Source organism: Arctopsyche grandis, chromosome 2, assembly GCF_051622035.1.
Source record: "Arctopsyche grandis isolate Sample6627 chromosome 2, ASM5162203v2, whole genome shotgun sequence".
NCBI classification, from domain to species: Eukaryota; Metazoa; Arthropoda; class Insecta; order Trichoptera; family Hydropsychidae; genus Arctopsyche; species Arctopsyche grandis.
This window is the reverse complement of record NC_135356.1, coordinates 9,080,697-9,104,500: the sequence shown is the minus strand read 5'-3', so window position 1 is coordinate 9,104,500 and position 23,804 is coordinate 9,080,697. Positions and strand designations below refer to the sequence as shown.

The following is a 23,804-nucleotide window of genomic DNA, read 5'->3' as shown; positions in this document are numbered from 1 at the left end:
ACAAATTAAGTGAGTATGTACCGTTTACCATGCACCCTTTTTTTTGATCTTTCGACTTAAGATCTTTCGATTTTCGATCTTTGCCTTCTGATATTTGCGTTTTCGGTAATTTCACATTCCGGCCCGTCACGGAGACCGGTCGGAAGGGAGGCTCGGTCGACCCGCTCCATCCTGTGATTGGCTACTCTCCGCGATGCCAATAGTATTGCCGTGCCCTGAATTAACTCGACTTTTACCTGATGAAATACTCAGACATATACTGCCTGGTTCACATATAATTTCGGAAGGTTGGGCAGCGTACGGAAATATTCCACATGCTGCGAATGGAATATGCACGCATTCGTTTGTGGTTCAATACAGATGCATCTAAATATGAATCAAAACGGGCACGCATTGTGCCAAATTGACGCTTCATCCACGCATCCACATTTGTGAAAAGAAAGATGACGCGTCAATTTGGCACAATGCGTGCCCGTTTTGATTCATATTTAGATGCATCTGTATTGAACCACAAACGAATGCGTGTATATTCCATTCGCAGCATGTGGAATATTTCCGTACGCTGCCCAACCGTCCGAAATTATATGTGAACCAGGCAGTATATGTCCGAGTATTTCATCAGGTAAAAGTCGAGCTAATTCAGGGCACGGCAATACTATTGGCATCGCGAAGACTAGCCAATCACAGGATGGAGCGGGTCGACGGAGCCTCCCTTCCGACCTAGCGGTCTCCGCCCTGTCGAGGGTTTTCACTTTTACCCAAACAATATCATTTTTTCGACTCTCATATTTCAGCCGCTTGTGTGGTTTGCACACATTTGTACACATGGTAGGCGCGGCCTTGCATAGGTATGTACATAGGTACAGATGGTAAGCTTTCGATGACCCCAGCGTCCTCTATACTGCTAGATGAAAACACCAAATTAATAGCTCTGTTGGGCGATACATTTACCTCGGTGAACAATGAGGCTGGTGGTGGGTGTCAATCGGAGATAGGGGAGACGAGTGGGTGGGCGGGGGAGAGGGGAGTCCCCCTTGGCGGCGGGACAAAGTCGCCCAGCCGGCGCCCCCATGCGCTTTACCGATTGGCCGCACTTTGTATTAACACATAATTGGTTTCGGTCCGCGTCAGAAGCCTTGCGGACGGAAGAGAGCGCGCAGGCGTCGTGGCGTCCTGCATACGATTCGTAGCGTGCGCCGCTCTCTGATTGGTCCCCGTCTCGACCAATCGAAAGCCTCGAGCCGGCTGCGTGTGCACGTCTTCTCCCCTCGTTTCAGTTCCTCGGCGCCGTGGCGCGCGCACGATTGTCTTCTGCCTCACTCTTCAATCGGCAGCCATTGCTTGCCACTGACAATAGCGACTCCACATTAGTATGACTTCACCTATGTCGAATTATTTCGTGCTATAGTATTACCGAGGAACTCATTTAGGATGCTGGAAACACCCAAGGTAAGTGACATTGGACACGGTCCTATTCTACCAACATAGAGAGCGGCGACCCATAGATGGCACCACGCGTCTATTGACATACATCAACATTTACCATGCGTACGATTTTACGTATCATTTATATTTTTTCACAGAACATACAATTTGAGCGCAATTGCCAATTTTATTACATGCATACATCATTGCTGTTGTGCGAATTGTTTTATTTTATTTATTACAACAAAAAAAAAATATAAATGTAAGTATAATAGTTGGGGGCTCTTTTTTTTTGTGTGCGCGCGCACAGTTTCCTTTGAATTCAATATGGTGGTTTGGCGTATTGTCGGCCCTCTTTTATTAGTGTGAGTGTTGCTGTTTCGTTCTGGCGCGTGTCGTTTCGATGCGTGCGAGCGAGACACGAACACCGCGTGTGTAAAATGCCCGTTGAGATGTGTGGAAGGGGGATAGATTGCCGAGGGCGACCCAAAAGAAAAAAAGGCACATAAAATAATGAAAAACATTTCGTGTGTCTTCCCATGACATAGGATAGGACAGCTTCAGGGTCATTTAGACCCTATGCCAGGTAGACGAGACCGCGTTCGTTTTTATACACGAAATTTTATTATTATACGAACACCTTTATTTTTTTTCCTCGCTGTCGGCTGTCTATCCGGCCGTTTTGTATTTTTTTTTATTACAATATATTGTTATCGAGGGTAGTTAATTTTTTGTTAATTTTTATTTTTGTCGACTTGTGGGCGGTAAATTATATATAATTTATTTTAAGCGTGTGTAATCATGCCGATGAGATGCATAAATTTGGTATTAAAATGCTTGAATGTCGTCTCGCGTTCGAGTCTGCACCCGAGGGAGAGGGTCAAAGGGTCGAATCATCCCCCAAATGTAATAAACATACTCGTACTACATCACAGAATATATAGATAACTTTATAGAAGCGATTGCACCAAATCGAACTGAGAGTAAGTATAATTAATGAAAGTTAATGGCCCGGTGCATGAATATTCTTGTTTGTAGAAAAACATTGTTTTACATGGGAATCGAAACAAAACACTACTTCGCTTCTTCTCCACCATAGCGCGCGCCGCGTCTCATGCTGTCTCGCTCGCCCCATGGTATGCGAAACGCGATCTTGTTTCAAGTATGAAAAAAAGTATTAATATCGTATCCGTCACGAGGCGCTTATGAAAATTATAAAATAAGACTTAAAATTTCTGTATAGAATCATGTTTTTAACCTTTTCCCCGGATTAACTGTCGCGGTACTTTTTTAGCGAATTTTTAAATCGAGTTTTCGATACTAAATATATACTGTAATATTCATTCAATTGACACCTAAAGTATTTTTAAATAGTAAATCACACCTTTTACATCACTGGTATTTATCGCATGACGTCTATAGCGATCATTAAATTGTTAGGGTTAAGAAGACAGTGTGAAGTCAATTACGCTACATATCATTCTCCCGAAAATGGATACGAAGTTCATGATAGGTTTCATCATCAAAATATTTTGAGGAGTGTATACTTTTTCATTCTATTTTGATAAACAAACGGCAACGTTTAAGAGGTTTATGGTGGATATCCATAGCATATTAAAAAATATTAATTTCTCTAATGCCATAATTGAGGAAGGGAGAAGTCCAATACGTTTAATATATCAAGCATGCATAATTTTTTTTAAATTAAACCATTTATAAAATTTTCGCATATATGTATTATATTAAGATATGAATCAAAATAATAATGACTTTTCTCAATACACATATAATTCACTCTAAAGCGTTTGAGAATGTATATATATATATATATATATACACGCGCGTAAATATGTTAAATATGGTCGCTAGCTCTTTTCATACAACATAGGAATAACGTAAGTATAATGTTGAGCGCTCATAAGTGAGATCGCGTGGTGTTTGTGACCACCGGCTTCCTTCGCGCAATCAAATTCCTCCTTTACGCTCGTCGTAAGATTAGTATGCGATCGTAATTGTAGACGGACGAGGTCGTAAAGGCTAAACTCGCTTGCGGAGCGTACGTTCACTCGATATTTTCACCGTTCGTTCGGCAACCCCACCTGTCGGCGTTTCGGTGCTACGCGGGCCTATGATAGAACGTGGTCGTACGCGTGGGCAATAAACGCCCGTATTCCCACGTGTCTTTAGGTTCAAAATGGCTCGCATATTGCTCCCATCCGTTGCGCGCGCTTTATCGGCGTGCTGGGCGTTTCCGACAAACACATCCATGTGTGTACACATACACATCTGTAGTTTTTTTTATTCACCGTGTGGGTGGCATGTGCGGCAATGCATGTGTGTGTGTGTGTGTAAATATATATACGTATATAAATTGCATACATATAATTGTATGGCCGAGGGGTTCCATTGTATACACATAGCCATGCCATTCCCATACTCTCTCCCATGTGACACGCATATAATGGAATAGTATGGGCCTTACAGATGCCAAATCGGCTGACTCTACGAAACAAAAAGAAAACGATTTTTGAAAGACATTTGAATAGGAAGTTTCGCCATCCATTTGTGGATGATGCCGATCGTCTATTGGCGTTAAACCAATTTGGATAGCGTCATCTATGTTTGTGATATAGTATTGTGGATTTAATCGATTTTTTTAATAAAAATTAGTATATGTACTTACATATATTCAGGGCTTCGAACCTTAATTTTATTCCGTTTCGGTTCAAGTCAAAATATATATATATCGGCTCGGTTCCGGAAAAAAATAATGATTATATCGGTTTTCGATTAATTTAAATTTTTTTTATTTGTATTTAAAAATTATTTTCTACCACAATTTGGAACGATTTATGGTACTTGTATGATAGCCCGGTGCCACGCTCCGAAGCCAATGGTTATGTTGCACCGCATAGTATAGCCGTAAATTTATAAAATCATATAATATCTTCTTCTAATATATAATTTAGAAAGAGACTTTGTATGTAACTATTGTTGGTTCGTAGGAAAACAAATGAATATTCAAATAAATTTAATAAAGTGTTTACTATTAGATTGGCCACGTTTAAGCGGTTTATATTACAAATACCGAGCGAAGCCGGGTAAAACACTAGTATATTATAACTAGAGGTAGGATAGCCAAGGTGCCGCTCATTGTTCCATTGTTGTAAATCCTTTGTAAAAAAGGTTCGGCAAACCTTTAACAATGCATTTACAACATTTGAACAATACGCGGCACCTTCTGCGTCCGGGCTTTAATTATAGATTTAACTAGAGATAGGCACGAAAATGCGCTGAAACCGGATCCTATTGTTAATTTCTATTAACCTTATTTTTGCTCTCTAGAGCAGCGGTTTCCAAACTTTATGCTACTACGCCTCCCTAAAAAAAAATTTTTTTTTCGCGCCTCCCTACCTTTTATTTTTTAATAGATATAATAATATAGACACGTTTTAAATAATAAACCTTTATTAAAAAATAAAATACTGAACTCTACAATAGACAGAATAATAAAAAGGTTTTGCTATAACATAAATTTATACGAACACGTACATATATTTATTTTTATATTAAATTGTCTGTCTATTATATTAAAAATTTCAATGGATGTGGTCTTCCCAAGAATGTGTTTGCAAAATAATATATCTTCTAATATATTATTATCCGCGACATATCGAACATATGCAATTAAATGGTCATCTTTAGCTAAAACAGAGCGTTTGCAAAGGCGCAATTTTTAAAATCTTCCTCTCCGGATAATTTTTTATAGGAATTAAATGTATATATAATAATGAAAGGAAAATAAAAATAAACATTCATGCATTGAATTTTTACTGTTAAGCAACGATATGAAGTTTTATTTATTTGTAGATATTATGGTATGAAAATTATTCTTTTATTAAAAAGTTTTGGCGCCTCCCCTGGCAATAGTCCGCGCCTCCCAGTTTGGAAACCGCTGCTCTAGAGAGCAAAAAAAAAGGATTAACAATAGTAATTAATAAAAGAAACCCATTTATTTCGAGCTGGCGCATCCTAGCGCCGCTCACTGATTATAACTATGAGAAATATGTAAAGATGCGTCAAACGATCGTGAAAGATTTGTTTGCGTCTTGAATTAACTTGACAATGTTTTAAATGAAAAAAGAAAATAGCATATTTATTTCGTATACATACATATGTGCTTGTCGGGTTTTCCGGTTTTCGGTTCAGTTCCGGTTCGAAGCCTGACTTGTGTTATGCACGACTAGAGGGCTTATTGAATATACATAGGCTAATTGGATATCTAAAACGTGAGAAAAAAGCAAAAATAGAAACAATGCGTTTTAGATCTGCATACATTAGGTTTTGGAGAGTAACTCTTCGCAAACATATGACAAAGTCGGAACACACTAGGCGACTGCGCTGCAGCGAAGCAGCGCAGCACGTCAGAGTTGGTACTAAAGGCAACTCTGAAGCGTCACTTGTAGTGCTATTTATCTCACACAATTTCACAGAAACAATATTTGGCTGCAGTGCAGTGCGGTCTAAGCTTTAGTCTTTGTTAGTAATTAATTATTTATTTAAAAATCGAAGTCGTAGTCACTGGATTTTTAACGAATTTTACAATTTTTTTACAAAGATGAGAAGAGTTGTTGTCTATGATGAAATTCTATTGAATTTTTGGTTGAGCAGTTAAATTTTATTAGTATATAAGAGCAGACCTTTCTGGAATCTTTGGTCGATGTAAACTGGACAATCAAGTTTTTGGTCGGTTAAATTAATATGAAATTTAGAAACTCACTGCTCTGGATAAACTATATCTTTGGTGTACAATACACATCCTCTCATTATCATTTGTATACTACGTATGCATATTGTAGATTCGCCCACTCCTATTTTTTCGCTCCGATACCCCGTGTATCTCACACCCACACGTTCCTATTTCGATCCCTTCTCGTTGTTTACAAACCTATTTTATATATGAGACTAGTGGTGTGTCCGTTAATATTTCAACGGGTGGTTTGGGAAAGGAATTGATACACGAATTAAAATAAAGTTATATATAAACTAGTAGTCTGTGTGCACTAGGTAAAATATCACAATTCGGATCAATGGAATTAATAATTTAAATTTTTTTTTTTTTGAAAATTATTTTGTTTTTGTCGGTCGATCATATGAACGAAGTGATATGCCGCGTCTCTTTCCACGATATACGATTCCAAGTGGAGAACGAGAGACGGAGCATGGTGTTAACAGGGAGTACCTCTTGCACACGCACGCATTAGGTAATTAACATATAAGATATATATATATATATATATATATATATATATATATATATATATATATATATATATATATATATATATATATATATATATATATATATATATATATATATATATATATATATATATATATATATATATATATATATATATATATATATATATATATATATATATATATATATATATATATATATATATCTTATATGTTAATTACCGAATGCGTTGTATCTAACAAAAAATGTATTTATCTAACAAAAAACCACGTGCATCGCTGTGTTTTCGCCCTAAGAGTCGCCTTTTACTCTCCTTTTTGAAAGCGTCAGTTTTAACGTGCAATGCAATATTTCTGCGCATGAAAACGTTTGTAAATCAATTCTTCCTATACGTATTTAAAAAATATATGGTTTTTAGTTCAGGTAAGTTTCAGTCCAGAGAGGCTTATGAGATAAATTAATCAAAACAAAAAAATATATAATATAGAAGTAGGTATATATACGGAGAGGTAATGATAATTCATCTGCAGAATTACTAATTATGAATATCAATAATGAAAAATGAAATGGATTCTAAGATACAAATAGATTGTACGGCGTTCGTTCCCGTTCGCCAACGTGCAAATGAGTGAATGAGTGTATTTGTATGTGACTTCGCATATGCCACCGCGCATGCGGAGTTCAGTCATGCGCATGCGCAGCGCAGCTCAAGTAGCTCTGTCGAGTACACATGCGCATGCGAATGTTTATTGTGATATTAACTCCTTAGATAGGTACTTGTCGATGCAATAAAACAACTCAATAGTCGGCCCCCCGGTAACACGGACCCCGAGAACACAGATTCCGACAACGCCTGCGACTTCCCACTGAGAACACGGACCCCGATAACACATACCCAATGTATCAAACATGTCCGGTCTAATGTATAAACGCGCACGTTTACCAATATGTACACATATTTGCGCGGTTTTCTATATGCTATTATTTTTATTTGTCAGAATTTTTTAGGTGGCGTAGTTACGACGTCGGCAAATGAAAGATTCATGATGCAATTTTATATTTCGAATTCACACGAGTGAACTCGGTCGTTATCGACGGTAATTACGTAGTTGGACAATGTCGATGCAATTCAAACACATTCGATTGAACTTATGAGCAAGTACATTGTATTGAACTAATGAATGATGTACACAATTATATTTTCGGTCATTTGGCTAAATAATAACGCATCGAACTCGGACCATTCGACTACTATAGTGTAGGGCTTCCATACCGGGACGGTAGACCGGTCCCGGTAGATCTGTATCCCCAGTCCACGAGTCAGTTGTCCCTGTATTCTATTTATCTAAAAACTACTAAGGAAATGTGAGAATGTGAGGTGCAAGGACCGGTAGGGTTCAAAGAAGTGTGCTAATTTGGTGTCTCTGTGCTTGGTTTACGGTAATTTCACCGTGTGATCTGCAATAAAGCCGCCATTCCACCGAATACGTTGACGCAGACGTATCGCAACTGACGACCGCGACAGAACATACGTCAACGCGACGTATGGGCAAAAACGATACGTCTGCGTCAACGTATTCGGTGGAAGAGCGCCTTTACTTAATCGTATACACCGAGTGGTGCAAAGGGACCAACGGTCGCAGGCTTCAAAATATGGGGGCGCCATAATCGTCATTACAAATTTCAATATTGAATGGATGCGACAAACCAGAATTTTTAAGACAAATAATAAATACAAAGATATCTTTCCCCATTTTGAATGAAAAATTGACCATTTTGAAGTTTTTTTAATAATTGATATATTTAATTTGACAGGAAATTACAAAAAAATGAATTTTTCAGTGACGCCGCATCAGTTGAAACATATTTCAGTAATCTTAAAATAATCACAAGTTGCTTAATATTTTCAATGGTTCAATGGTTCAAGCTTGGGATTTCAATTTTACCATTTATCATTCAATTCCCAAATGTCCTGGTCGACATCTCGACTATTATGGCAGCCCTACTGTAGGGGCAAGTTTTTGTTAGATAGTTTATACTTTTTTTTTGTGGAAAAGTTTCAATATTTTTACTCTGTTGATAGATTTTGGTTAGAGAAAAAATCGAACAAAGTTTTTGACTTAAACTCGAATTCAAATTTTATCAAACGCCCTACCATGTATAAAATATACGAGTATATAAGAGCTCGTTCGTACAAGTTTTGCAGTGGGATGAAAGTTTGCTCCGCGAACGTTGTCAGGTCATTCCTCCTGGCTGTGGTTGGTGGCTTTATTATTTCACATATGTAGGTACTAACGGACTTGCGGTTCGCCCTTGAGAGTTAACTCTTTCGGGTCTCAAACACACACGCATGTGTATAAATAAGTATGGTGTATGGCTGTAGGCAATTAAGCTTCGGCCAATGTTGATATCGATTGAATTTCAAATGAGGAATTCGTTATATAATTCAATTTGATTTTAGTGTCGATAAAATGCATTTGGGTAAAAAACATATCGTTATAGATCTTGAGATTATTTATCTTGAGAAACTGTGGCGTTGCTTTCGCATGCGATAGCGTGGCGTAACTTCACAACGAGGGGACTGAGGGCGAAATCACACAGAAAGGGACGTGGCACATGGTTTTTTTTTTTAGATACTTTTAACCCTTTGAATGCTGACCAACGCCGATTGGCGTTTTGCCAACAAGTCCACGAGCCTGAAAAATGCCGACAGGCGTTGTATTTTGAGCATGTACAAAGTAAACAAGAATACTACCCCTTGAAGCCTATCCAGGTAGCATTGAAAAAAAAAATGCATTGAACATGGATCATGTAATCCACGTCTATAATTTTTCAACGTTTATAAAGACTGGTTTACACCGGAATTTCAGAATTTATAACCATAGCAGAATTTCCCGATGGAAATTCCTAACTGCTGAGTATTTTAGATTGTGGCTTGGCATTTAGATTGTGAGCATTACATTTTAACAACAATTAAGAAGATGGAACTAGTTTTGGAAAATACATTCATTAATAGACTTCTTTTGTTTATGTTATATTGTTGCAAGATATATTAGAGAGTCTAGTTTACAGCACTCAGATTTCCCGGCGGTAGTTATCTAGGGTTTGTTTGGATTAGCTACAATTTTTATATCTGCTTTCTATTGGATTTCTAAGATTATCAGCGTGGCGGCGGGCTTTCAACAAAAAATACGTCAGCACTCAAAGGGTTAAACCCTGTCCCAAAATCACCCCCTGGGGTGTTTTCGGTGTTATTTTGTCCTTTTATTGATATAAGCTTGATAGCGATCGGTAACGGCAAATCCCATATTTGAATAAGTGTAGAAGAAATTTGTCGAAATAATAAGATCGTACGAATTAATAGTGAACTAGGAACGCCCATTCTTGACTTGAAGCCAAGACCGCGTGCCGTTCCGTTCATCTCTGTGTTTTCGCCTTAAAAGTTTGTAAAATTTTCAATCATTTATTCGCCACTAAGCTGGCGAAATTAAATATTATTATAATACCAATATGAATGCATTTGTGTGTGCATATACAGGTACTATCGCTAGTCTATCATGGTAAGGCAGTTCAGTAAGAAAGGAAAATAAAACGTGATACGTTTGCTTAACACTCGCCTGTGCGCTAAAAAAAATCCGCTAACCACTATGCTGGACGCCAAGCGTTCAATTAAAAATATGTGTTTGAAGTTAAAATAATGCAAAATCTGCGAGTTTAATTATTCTAATTAGCTATAAAAATCATTTTCTCATGTATTAAAAACGTCGAATAATATTAAATTAATTCAAGAAATTAAAAATAGTTGCTGAAACAGAGCCGTCATTCCAAGCCAGATATCATTCTCATGTTGAATGTTGAATGTAGCGTACTGAATCCCCCCTCTCTGGAATCTATGAGGCACGTGTCAAAGCGGCTTATTTCTGTTAATATTCATCTATTTTTTTATTTCGTAATGACAATTCGAATCATGGAGGTTTTGATGAGGAATACATAAAATATGAAGACTCTGTATTCATTATATGTATTTGGCGAAATAAAATAAAATATAATTCCTGGTCACTCGCTAGACATCACAGTGCGGCAAGTGTTATAGTCAATCGACTGCAAGTGTTATAGTCAATGCTGTTGCATTCATGCAATGTGTTGTACCATTTTAAGGACGTAAAATAATTTCCCTATTTTTTTAATTATTTCTTATTTAACTATATAATACTTTTACAATATAATTCAATGCAATCTCTTTAATAATATAACTGTAAGTTTTGGTGTCCATAACTTGACGTTGATAATTACTTTTACCGTCTAAAAAATATGAATTTCCATCAATACAAAATATATACGTATTCCGTAAATATAAATGAATAATATCAACATATTCTATATTAAAATTTTATTAATGTAAATATTTCAAAATACGAAGCACGAACTCAAAACTAATAAAAAATTAAAGTCAAATCCTACCGACCGCTACGCACGTACAATGCTATATATTTTTTTATCAAAATGCAATGCGAGTTGAGTGCGGGGTAAGCCTCATACTAGATCGGCTTAATTTTTTTGGGTGTTAGACAAAGATAGTCAATGTTTTAGAACAACCAATTGTTGTTGTTAACCGTTATTTAAAAAGAAATGATAAAATTTTCACTTATAAAAAGCGCAAACAATAAGTAGCCATATATGTACATACTCATAAATGATTAAAATTTGTAGTATGCGCGGTCCCCAAATATGATTAAAACAAGATTCGCCCTCTTCTATACAATTTACTGTCGATATTTCGGAAACTGAACTGACGCGTTACGCACTTTCTTATCAGTATGTGTGTCGCGTAATCACAACTAAGTACGTATTTTTTTCATTGTTGCTTATGTAAATAGCGTGACACTTCTCAAGTAGTTCTATGTGCAACACGCGGAAGCACCTACATATAAGTTTACAATTTTAAGCACTGGTTGAGATTCGCATTCCGAAATGGAATGAGATGTACAGACGCATATGTACATGTGTGTGAACTCTGGCACACAAAGAGTATATCCATGTTTCCACTATGTATGTCTCTGGGGCCCAGTATCAGGGGTAGCGAACCCTGGACGGATGTACCAAACTGACAGGAAGCGATCGATGTTGCGTGGTACGCCACTGAAATACTAAAATATTTACCCGTTTCCTTTCCGTACTGGCTCACATACTTGAGTATACGTATGTATTATAAAATCACATAATATAATGAGTATCTGCAGTTCATGCTTATATTTATTATTGAATCGATCGGACGTATTTGACGATACCTCACCCTGTACGGCGAAACTCGCAGGGATGCGACGGGATAATCTGTTTCCTGGGTAGGGTTGGTTCTGTATGTGTGTATTGTGGTTGTAAACGTGTATGGGATTTCTGTGAAAATACTCACGAAAGATGCGATGATAAAGAGGCGAGTTTGAATTTAAATTTTGTAAGTACTTTGGTCGTGTGTTTTGAAACGTTGAATGTTGTAAATTTTTAAGATTGAATCCGTAAGTAGGTACTTGTTTTGTGCGGTGAAATTTAAAACTAGATTTTCATGTTTATTCAATAGATATGTATTTCTTTTAGTAAGTTGAAAAAATACATGATTTTGTGGGGCAGAATGAGAGTTGAATAGAAAATAGTGGTTTGATTGTGTATTATTATTATACATATATATGATGTAGGATACCGGAATTCGCAAATAGTGGAAAATATCGATTTTTTTATCACAATCTGTCTTGGGTTGAATGCTGTCATAAATTAGCACATATACATATAATAGAAAAAATGTAAACGTATGTAGACTTAATAGGAATAGTTCATGTCATAAATATATAAGTAAAATGTACAATAAAAACACCAATATATGCCATTTAAAATAAGATATTGTTTGGTTAGGTACTTCACGGTTATAAATTGTCTTGAATAATGATTTCAACTCTTTTTTATCTATTGATAGTAACTGTTTTTACGGTTATAACATTTTTTTCTAATAATGTTAACAAAAAAGGGAAGCTTTCCAATTTGAGACGGTTTGTCATGACAATTTACATATATCGTGGTTCTCGGATATTCAATAAATTATTACTTGATATTAAGCTGAAACTTATTGTTATGAAATTTCAGTTCTATATGTTGAAATATTACAGGGAAAACTCTAAACTCTAGAGTAAAAGAACTACTTCCGGTTGAGATAAAAATATTTAACAAATAATATTGTATGAAATTCATCATACCTATCACGTGCGAAAAAGTTTCAGCTTAATTAATCCATAGATCGGTTTAGGAGATAATTGAATCCACAAACATATAAAAAACAAACCTATAATGGGAGGTTACCACTTCTGAATTTTTTAAAAAAATTTGCAGAGGGTTGGTAAACATTTCAATAATTGATATTGAGTGTCGGTTTGATAGGATTAACGGTGTTCGAATTATCTCCAAAACACACATTTTTAACAATCATGTCAACATGACCAATGAGCGATTCCAAGTTCGAAATTTCTAGTGATCACAAAATTTTGTCATAGTCGTCAAATCATCGCTGACATGATCGAGTCACGATTTAAACGTTCAATAAAGCGTGCAGTATTCAACAACAACAACAACAACAACAACAAATGTAAACATTTACATTTGGCAAAACATCAACTACACACATAAACCGACCCATACACACCGTGTGTACATTTTCCAAATTGGTAAACGTCGATCGTGAACGTCACATGTGGTATGGATTGGGTAGGCACCTACCTCTACTTATCACAAAACCAAAGCGCTCACTTATCATATCCGACCGTGTCACATCTGCGTAACGGGACAATAATGACAACGTTAACAATACCGATCGATCGCGTCGAAATCAACCGATGCGTTTCTATATGTGCGCATGTATGTGCATGTGCGTTTCTAAAGGGAGGAGGAAAAAATAATCAACACTGGGGACACTAGTGTTATTTTAGGCCAATTGGACGCAATGGAACTTAAAGAACAGGTTAGGTAGCCGCGCACTTGTGTTGTTGGCGTCGTGGTTGATGGTCTGCCATCACTCTATTGAAATCCCTATGACGGGGTTGATATATCGTGCGTCCCTCTCGCACCCCTAGTCCCCCGTTATCTGCACAGCTGACGCGCACTGCATCTCTGTCTCGCATGCGCGCGCTCTCGTCGCGTCTCTGTCTCGCGTGCGCGTCCTCAGATCGAGTGTTCATAGCAACGCGCGCGTGGCGTGCGTACAATTTGCCCGATCGTCGCGATCGCGCGTGCTATTTTTATGCAACGAATCGATACGACTGTTACGCCCGTACCGTGAAAATAATAATTTCTTGAAAGTTTTTTAAAAAAATCGCAATTCCTTGCATTCTTCTGTCAGAATTCAAAAGTGTTAGTGGTTTTTTTTTTAATGTGTGTGCTATAATATGTGTATGTGTTGTGTGAGAAAATTCGAACACTGCTAATCCTATCGAACTGAAACTTGGTATGAAGTACTGAAATGTTTATTTATTTATTAAATAGCAAATTGCTAATGAATTATTTACAATTAACAATTTAAAACTTAAACTAACAACTATACTATAACAAAATATTTTTGATTTTTAAATGCTTTTTATTATTACGAAATTATGTTCACAATACATCTTATATCTATTTTAATAGCTACTGACCATTTTATATTTTACAATTTTAATTTAATTTGGTTAGTAATCACAGTATTATATTATTCTAATGTTAATCTAAAGAATAATAGGAAAAAGAGCTCAAAAACCTATTTACAATCCTTATAAATGTTCATAATACATCTAATACATAATATTAATTAAAGACTCTCTAAAGTCGATGACCTAAAGCAGATTGTGTTTAGGTAATCTGTGTGTTATACCTGAAGGGTATAGACATTTTGTTGTAATCACCGAGACTCTTCACAAGTGTGTTAGTATGGTTATTAGTGATTCTGTCATAGAATCTACTGGTTAGTTTGTTAGTAATGTCTGTAACAAACGGAATATTATATATGGCATGCAGTTTTTTCAGGTTAGTATATATGGGTGTATTATAAATTATTTTTAGGGATTTATTTTGTATTACTTGGAGCTTGGAAAGGTTAGTATTCGAGGCGTTATTCCATACAGGTGAAGCATAGGTTAATAATGGTAATATGAGCGCGCGATATAATTTTATTTTATTTAGCGTTGATAAAGAACTATGGCGATTACATATTGGATATATTGAGGATATACCTCGCATCGCCTTGCATTTCGCTGCCTCAATGTGAGGTGCCCATCTCATTCTTTTATCAAACGTTACTCCTAAATATTTTATTATTGACTGCCATTTCAGACTTTCTCCAGAGGGGATTTTCAGATCTGAACTTGGCTTATGCTTTCTAACACTAAAGAATATGGCGTCTGTTTTGGTTTGATTAATTTGAATTTTCCACTTAGTGAAGTGTTCAGTCATTGTTTTAATTGCAAATTCAAGATTTTTAAGAATAGTGTCTGATTTTTTGCTACTTGTGAAGCAAGCTGTATCATCTAAACTTACATATATAATTACGTTCATTAACACCCCTCAAGAAAGCACCAATGTTACTAGCACCTCTAATGCTCTCAGGAAGGGCACTATATATATTTGATCACCTCTGTGGAAAACACCTCCTACAGTTTTAACTTTCTTAACTATACCTATAATTAATTTATTCCTATTTCTAGTTTTATAATTATGTATATCTCTATTCATAACTATATGATTATTAAAATATTTGGGTAATAGATTCTTATCTAGCTTATATATAAATTTTAAATTTAGTTTATCGTTACGTCCTATTTTTTTTTTTCATCCGACCGGTGTGCAGTTGTGTAGTCGGGTCGGGTCGCTGCCCTGTTACTTCTTTTTGAGTCGGGTCGCCGCCCTGGTACTTTAATATAAAAATTGTTTTTCGAGTACAATTAAAAAATATTTTTGCTTATATTTCATATAAAAATTTTTATACCAAATATTGTGAGCACACTCTCGTTTTTACATTTGGTGACTACAACCGTGTATCCTCACTCAAATGCTCATTTGAGTGCAGAAAATATTTTAAAAACAGCCCAACAACAACCGTTTGAAAAAATTATAGACACTTCGAATGATGCCGAAATCGAATCATCTGACAATTTTCAGAACTGCATATTATATTATATTGCAAAAAATAATAAGCCTTATTCAGACCACATTAAATGACTTTTCAAGTTAGTTAGCATTTGATTTTTTATAAATATTTGTACTACCAATATTAGGATACATATTTTTTAAGTAACGAAAAAAGCGAGGGGGGGTCGTAAAAATTAAACACCGACCTGGTACTTTTTTATTTAGCCCTACATCACTGCCGGTGTGGTATCTCGCCTTAGGGCGAAATCACACAGCGTTGAATGTGGCACATGGTTTTTTTTAGATTATTTTAAACATATAGAAAAAATGTGACGTTCATGGCACGCATGCATGGGATAGTCCTTTCAAAACGACACATTCGACCTATATCGTTGAAATTGTATGGTAGTATTTATCCTTGCTTGACAGTGATCTATACCAAAACAACTCTGAACCATTTTCGGTAAAATTGTATCCTTGCTTGACTTGACAGTGATCGATAACGGTGTATTCCATATTCGTATATTAGTATATAGATTACTGTTAAGCAAGGGTAAATACTACCATACAATTACAACGACATAGGTCGAAAGTGTCGTTTTGAAACGTCGCAGTCCACCGTGTGCCACGAACGTCAGATTTTTCTATATGTTTAAAACTATCTAAAAAAAAAAAAAAAAAAAAAAAACACAAAATGTCTATACCCTTCAGGTATAAACACAGATTACCTAAACACAATCTGCTTTAGGTCATCGACTTTAGAGAGTCTTTAATTAATATTATGTATTAGATGTATTATGAACATTTATAAGGATTGTAAATAGGTTTTTGAGCTCTTTTTCCTATTATGCTTTAGATTAACATTAGAATAATATAATACTGTGATTACTAACCAAATTAAATTAAAATTGTAAAATATAAAATGGTCAGTAGCTATTAAAATAGATATAAGATGTATTGTGAAAATAATTTCGTAATAATAAAAAGCATTTAAAAATAAAAAAATAAAAAAAAACCACGTGCCACATGCACCGTTGTGTGATTTCGCCCTTATATGTAGATCTCCCCCTTTTATAAGCCTCTTTTATATTTCACTTCGCTCTTTCGTCTGACAGCATTTGGATTTGATATCCTACATTCTTCCGATCGTTTTGAAACATTTTGCGGAGTTTGGTCAACAATATATATTCACATCAAATCAAAACAATATATATTCACATCTAATGGTAAGCTACCGTATTTATTTGCCCTTCTGCCACCCTCTCGCTTCGTCAGATTTTAATTATTAGTTTTTGCATTCAATCATTACCTAAACGGATTGGACTAAAACAAGTTTACGTGTAATAAAATAAGTATGATGAATATAACACACTATAATTTTTCAATATTTTTACCTCAGCCGGAAGTACTTTCACTCCTTATTTTTAGTTTTAGTTTTGATGAAAACTTTTCAATTGAAGTAGCATATTCGGAAGTGAACTATTTTTTCGTTTTTTTTTTTTAAATATATGCACACTTTATGAGAATATTCCGGTATAATCTTTGTATCTATATCATATGAATAAAAAACCAGAAGTAGGATATTTTTTTCTTAGAAAAGTAAAAAAATGTTATCACCATACGATTTTTTTCCATATCAATGAACGTGTCGAGCTGAAAATTTATATTTGTATTCTTTATTTATGTACATAAATCGTTTATAAAGTGTTGAATAGGATTTGTAAACTGGAAGTAGTATTTTTTTTAAAAGTTTTATTTTGACCTTTTAACTATGTTGTATCTTCTTGATATACTATTCATAGTGATTTTAAGAAATAGAAAAAATACTAACAAAATCCAACAACCGGAAGTAGAACTTTTATCTTACTGAAGATCAAAAAAAGTGTTTTACTACACTGATTAATTCGTGGACATTTTTTAAAATTTTCATGATAGAAATTTTATGAAATGGGTTTAACTTTAACATATAGATGCACTCATGCAGGTTTTAAATGTATACGCATACATTAATAATCTAAGTATTTTAAACATATTACCATATACATAAATTGAATACATTTTTGGAGTACACACATACATACATATAGTATCAGTTTTAACTCACCTTGCGCGACAGGTGACGGGTGCAATGGCATTCGATACTTTTTAAGGTTTCATTTGAAACTTTCTTTCAATTTGTAAATGAAGTTTTGAGCCATGCAGTTTATAGCCTGCGACATTAAATTTAATTGCAGATGTATTTGTACGGCTTTAGTGCAGTATTTAATTAAAACTTGTACGAACTACGGAGCTGCTAAACTTCTAGCAGGATTTCAAACTGTAAATTGCGTATTTGAGAATAATGGTATCATACGAAAGTACTTTTAACATTTAATTACAATTTGCGATACTTTTGTTTGAACATGTAAATTTTTTATTTTTTCAATTTAATTTTTGTTCGTCTAGCGTTAACAAACTTTAATACCGATTTAAAAATACACCTATACACAATTATTGTCACATGTTTTTCTTTATGTGAAATACAAATCGATATGGTGTCATTGAAACCGTTCCTTATGGTGTTTGCCAGTAAAGAAAATATATCTCATCGCCCTCTAGTAACCTAAATTTGGCTAGTGGAGTCGAATTCGTTAACCAGTTGAGCTCTACAATCGGTACATATTATATTGTAGTTTATTGTGAAAGCGCATATTTTATTTATGTAGGTACAAAAAAAAATCAATTAGTTCGACTTTTACAAATCGTACAAATTACGATGTACATAAACCATTCGACATGAAGAATTTGCATTAATTTTTATCCTCGTACAAAATGAACCATCTCGTACAGCATAAACGCATTTACTACTCGTAATAAATCATCTACTACTTAACGGTCTTTGAATATTCAATATTCACTCGATGAGATGCAAATCTTGAACGGTTTGTGACCCCAGCTAATTTCTGCTATTGCGAATTGTATGTCTTATAGTTATTAATTATAATAAGATTCGAAAATTTAACTTTTCGCTCGTGAATAAATTTCCCCACTACATATATTTGAGTATTGTGTGTATGTACGTACATATGTATATAATATAATGAATTTATATTTGTAGTGAGAGATCACGCGCGTTTCTCATACAGTTAAATCAGCTGTTGGTCATTGTCTCATAACAGCTTTGTACACTTTTTTTTACGGCTACAAAAGGGAAAAGAGGCGAGAGTGTGTCCGTTGAGTTGCCAAGTCGCTCACTCCAGTGACACTGCACATTTTTGCTTTGTGTTTGTTATTTTAGTTAAATATTTATATGGTCGTGTTTTAATTGTTTTTGGAAAATGTGTATGTCTATGTGTAATGGTAGGTTATGTTATTGATGTGTGAAATGCCTACCATTTAAATTAATAACAAAAATAAAATTCCATTCGTCAGAAGTTTTATCTCCTTTCACATATAAAAATTGCCTCAATATTTTTACTCTTTGATTAAGTTGAAAATTTTAAATCACATTTTGTCTCAATGCGATTTTCCCAATCGAAAGTTTGTAGAATATTATGAATATTACAAATTCAAATTAAATTTTACTAAAATAAAGTTCATATATATTTAAATATAGTCTACTAGTGTCTTTACCCGGCTTCGCTCGGTATTTGTAATATAAACCGCTTCAACATGGCCAATCTAATAGTAAACATTTTATTAAATTTATTTGAATATTAATTTGTTTTTTGATTAAATTGAACGTCACAGATTCTACGAACCAAACAAACATACATACTTATAAAATCTCTTTCGAAATTATATATTAGATTATTTGAATATTCATTTGTTTTTTTATTAAATTGAACGTCACGGATTCTACGAACCAAACAAACATACATACTTACAAAGTCTCTTTCGAAATTATATATTAGATATACAAGACGTCTTTATGCTTTATGCTTTATTTCACCTCTCTTGCTTCTAGGATATGTTAATTTCCATTGAAACACTCCTTAATGATTTCGAAGGGTGAAATTCACAATCCCCCCTATTCTAGAAGATTTTAAATTTTGTCACCTTCTGCATAGAGAATTTCATTCCCGACAACTTTTTCTGTCCATCAGATCTATCCTGCTCGCGCAAATTAAGTGAGTATGTACCGCTTACCATGCACCCTTTTTTTTGATCTTTCGACTTAAGATCTTTCGATTTTCGATCTTTGCTTTCCGATATTTGCGTTTTCCGGCATTTCTCATGCCGGCCCGTGAGGTAGACCCCCCCCTATTCTAGAAAATTTTAAATTCTGTCTCCTTCTGCCTAGAGAATTTTATTCCCGACAACTTTTTCTGCCCATTAGATCTAAGACCAATATTTTCATGGACCCGCATCTAAAATAAAATAAAAGTATGAGAATATTCTAAATATTGACAAATATTTTATATGACAATGGTTAATTATCTCAAAAATATATGTTTTGCCACCCTCGAGGTACCCAAAAGTTGTTTTGTATTATTCCATTGACCTTAAAAAGTTTAACAGGCCTGCCGTATAGCCGTGTAGCTATTTTGGTTAAAGAATTTCCACATACGAAGATTCACTATAATCCAAAATGGACAAGTAAGAGATCATATACCGCAGGTTCGAGATCACTGGTCCAATGAAGTGGTGGTCGCGGTCTCTGAACCTGCACGGCTTCAAGGCCGATGTCGACAGGTATAGTGGTCGACCGCAACAAAATCCCAATCCCTGATTCGTTGTTTGGTGCCTTGATTCTAATCCCCAAACATAAGAGTTAATTTAGTGTCTGGCATCCTCGTGGTACCAGTGCCTTGCCCGATGATCGTCATCGATCCGATCGACGCTTGGTGGCGCTCGATTGCTGAAAATGCTTGTCCACACACTGTCATTAAAATTAATGTTCGAAAGTGGCACATGTTTGTTTACTGTATCTCGGATGTTTTCGCTTAGACGGCACAGTATTGGAACAGCCGAAGTTTTGAAACAAATCCAGCTCTCCAGGCTCAAATTCTATAGAAAGAGACAGATATCGGTAGATTGATTTTCAAGGACGAATAAAGTTTCCCCCCCCCCCTCGTTCTTGAAAGCACATACATACGTAAAGACTTTCACGGTGGTGAATATTAAATGGATGTTGTTTTACATAAAAATATCAGACACATTTTTATATGGGAGTGAAATTTAATTTACTATTTTTAAGGTAAAAGTACCCTGAATTAACTCGACTTATACCTGATGAAACACTCAGACATATACAGCGTACGGAAATATTCCACAAATTGCGAATGGGATATATACACGCAATCGTTTGTGTTTCAATACAAATTCATCTAAATATGAATCAAAATGGGCACGCGTTGTGCCAAATTGAGCCCTCATCTTTCTTTTCACACGTATCCTCATATTTTTCACATTTTGCGTACGTATTTCACTATCATTTGGATCCATGAAATTATAGCCACTTTTACCGGAATTTGGAATATTTCCGTACGCTGCCCAACCGTCCGAAATTATATGCGAACCAGGCAGTTTATGTCGAATATACCAGGAAGGCCTAACAGGTAGACCCCAATGCGCCTTCCTAGACAACTACAAATATTGCAGCGTTTTTATTACATAAAACGCTGTATTTCGACAGGCTGAAGAACACGAAATTAACAATGAATTAATCCATAGAGCCATCTATGGATTTACACTTGTACATACTTTTTTACATATTGTACATAAATCAAATTCAGATATTTGTGGCATAGCGGGTAGGATGATTTTTGCTAATTTGATGGAGGAACCGTTTCAACATTGAAATCAGATACATTGGCAAACTCTGATAATAAACGATCGACTCGGAGTCACAAATATCCTAGTCTGACTAGCAGTATTAAAGATCAGCATGGGATCGAACCTGGTAACCTCTCGGTGCTAAACATAAACGCAACCGCCGAGCCATATAGCTGGTTAATATATCTGTTTGTTTAATATATCTAATCTCATTGTACTCTTACTTATATGGTGATCCTCATTTTTTAAATTTTTTAACAAAATTTTAAATACATATTTAAATTTTTCATTCATTCATTCATTCACATAATCTTTTCTTTCATTCTATTATGTGTATATAAATTTACTGAAATTTATGTTTTTGAAGTTTTTGTAGAGATTCGTTTGCGGGCCAGACGTTTTTGTCTGATTCGCAAACGAATTCTGGCCGGAATTTGGAAATCTCTCGAGAAGCCGTAGACGGTTTTATAAGAGACGGCTTTAAAAAAGACGGTAATAACTTTTCTGAAAAAAATTCCACCTTATTTTTTATAATTCATTCGCTCGAACAATTTGACATAATATTAAAAAGCGTGTATATAAAACGCGTGTTCAAAATACATCTTTGGCATATTTTATTAGCTCCTGAACCTTTTTATTATTATACATTACTTGTTATTATTAATAGTATAAATTATTTTAATTGTAGTGTATGTATTATGGTGACCAGTATTTGCGGGACATGATCTGTTTTTTAACATTTTGTCCCACTGTCCCGATACAGGTCGTCCGGATAGTTCAATGTCCCGTATTCGAGTAAATTGTTAGTAAAAAACAATATTCATAAAATATTTCAGAAAATTTTGTGATGAAGTTACAAGTTTTTATTAAACTCGCTTGAATTATTTGAGAAACTGGTATAAAACCTTTAAACTAATATAAAGTTTTTAATTGGATGTTATCAAGAAAAACCACCTCAATAGAGTTCAAAAAACGGCCGAGTATATCTTATAAAAGAATAAAGAATAAAGAGCTTATATCTTACAAAAGAATAAAAAGAAAACGAAAAAGACCTCTTAATTAAGTCAATATTCTCTAACAGTATAATGTCGAGACAGTCGACCTTCCTGGTTGAATTGAGTAAAGCAGTAGTGATATTGAGATGCACTGCAATAAACTCTTTGATTTTGCACGATGAATTGGGAAGTGGAACATCTAAATATGACGGAGCTGCTATAGCGGCTTCCGCAGTGGAAGAGCTGAGTAGCAGGGGTTGTCGCACAGTGTTTTCAATTCATGATGGTATTTGGTACTTATGCATGTACAAAAGTTTGACCCCGTTCGACCCGCGATGGCCAATCATATTTTGTTTCAGTTTCGCATTGCATTCTGGTCAAGAAAAATAACATTGTTCGTGCGTATAGCTGTCGATAGAATTTGATTTTTACTTTTTGTTCGTGTTTTGTATTTTGAAATACTCAAAAATTAATTGCATTAACAAATAGTAGACCAATTGTTTCTTCATTGTCGAGATAGAAAAACAAAAAAAAATGGATTATTAAAATTGTGCAGTTATTTATTCACATTGCCTGTGCACAATGCAAAAAAAATATAATAAAAAGACATCAATGGCATTGGTTCATTATTATATATTTATTACCAAAATATTCTCATCGAGATGTCCCGTATTCATATTTTCTAAATCTAGCCACCATATATACATATGTACACAAACAGCATAATAAAAAAAGCTCAAAAATCTATTCACAATCTAAGAAAGAACTCATTACATGTCAAAATACATGTATGTATATCATGTTCGTGAGCATTATTGGCTACGTCCACACTACCGATATCTACACCCGATATTCTCGAATTTTCCATATCCAGTTCCCATATTGCAACCTGTGGTTGCTATTTAGGAACTGGTTATGGAAAAATTCGCAAATATCGGGTGTAGATATCGATAGTGTGGACGTAGCCATTGAGTTTTAGTAGAGTAGTCAAAAAATAGATATTTTTTGTTCATTCTAATATATATATGCGTATATGTATGTACATATTATAATGTTTCGAATGAAAAATTTAGCACGTGTTGACAATTGTAACTACAGTGTTGCTGAAATTTCCGTTCAAGTGCATTTTGACCACGCACGATTTGGGGGTCGGTGAACTGGCGAGTAGCGTTGCACTCGCCGAGTGCACCAGGACGTGTCTCGTTCTTTCATTATCGGCATTATAA

The 23,804-nt window shown here is 35.0% G+C and overlaps 1 protein-coding gene across 1 annotated transcript in view; it reads left to right on the top strand.

The window, feature by feature from the left end:
- Nucleotides 1-1,278: 1,278 nt before the first annotated feature.
- Nucleotides 1,279-23,804, top strand: part of LOC143922150 (uncharacterized) — a 72,307-nt gene continuing 49,781 nt past the window's right edge. Inside the window, exon 1 of the mRNA XM_077445383.1 lies at nucleotides 1,279-1,449. The gene's annotated coding sequence lies outside the window, so the exon portion shown is untranslated. The remainder of the gene's footprint in view (nucleotides 1,450-23,804) is intronic.